The sequence below is a fragment of the Rhea americana genome, unplaced genomic scaffold (assembly GCF_003343005.1).
Source record: "Rhea americana isolate MKP2758 unplaced genomic scaffold, rheAme1 scaffold_503, whole genome shotgun sequence".
Lineage (NCBI taxonomy): Eukaryota > Metazoa > Chordata > Aves > Rheiformes > Rheidae > Rhea > Rhea americana.
Window position 1 is genome coordinate 70,424 of NW_028186650.1, and position 1,378 is coordinate 71,801.

Sequence of the window (1,378 nt, forward strand, 5' to 3'; positions counted from 1 at the left end):
CTGAGCCTCGATATTGGATGATTCAGTGTTTCTTTGCTTAGTAAGTAACAGATGTGGCCCATGAAAGACATGCAAACAAAGAATTTGCTGTCTTACCTCAAGGTGGTGGATGCTACAGCAGTTCTTCAGAAGGCATATATTAATACTTTCACTGCAGTTATATAAGCTTATATGACATTTTCCAAATGGTTGCAAAATACTTTCTGATGAAAATATGTGCAAACAATGTGCATTTTTTTTGGTGGTGGACTGCATATATCTGCGTTGTCTATGATACATAGAATCTGAAGGATTTTCTTTGAAAGATTTGCCTCTGTTTTCAGTCTCATTTTTGATTTTGTTTGTCAAAAATATACAGCTCAGTCTGAAAGAACTACAGAAACTTTTGTTGCTGAATGGAACTGAATTACTAATTTCTAATGATGCTAAGTTTTCCTCTATACCAGACTTAGCCTTGTCATTCAGATGGGTAACTTAGAGCCAAACAGCACCTGATRAAAAGAGAAAGTCTGCCTGATGTAGATCATACAGCTGCAGCTTGGCTGCTGGAAAGGTCACATATACTCATTTTTTATAGAATACTCATGGCACTTTTATGACAAGGACTTAACAAAATACATTTTCAAGTGGGGAAGAGCCCAAACTGAAGAAGCACAATTATCATCTTGGCATTAATTATGTGTAAGTGGTAAACTGCACATCCAGCCCTGAGAAAGAAACTCAGGTTTTCAAGTACTCCATGTCTCATTCTCAACTCTGCTGTCGTGTATCACACCAACTTTCGAGTCAATAACTCATCTCTACAGTGAAGCTGATTTAAAAAAGATACTCAAAATTAAGTTGAACTCAGTGAATTAACAAGGTATGTAAGTGCTATACATTACTACTTCTGCACACATTCTCCAGAAATACTTTTTCTCTATCTTACTGCTAATAATTTACTCTTTTTTCATTTAATGTTACTGTTTCCTTAAACATTAAACAGTAAAAAAAATCTTATATGGAAAGGAGCAGGAAAGCTGTTTAAGTTCATCTGTAAACCAGGCAGAGTTTTCTCAGGCTTGGCTCCTGGCTGTAGAATAAATTCTTACAGAAATCAAGGGACATCTTACGCCTATATATTTTCTGGCAGGTATTGATCCTGCATTTGACTAAACAATTTTTCAGAAGTGCTTAACTTCTTCAATGATGAGGGTAGTATAAGACAAGCTATTAAGGAAGCTGAACTACTTGATTGGTACAGAGTTGTTTTAAAAAGAAAGTTTTTGTATGCCTGATGAGGAAGACATTGAGGATCAGACCTAAAGTATTTACTAAGAAAAATTACAATGCCTAAAGTGATTTTTAAAACCCAGTATGAAGGTAATTCTTCTACCAT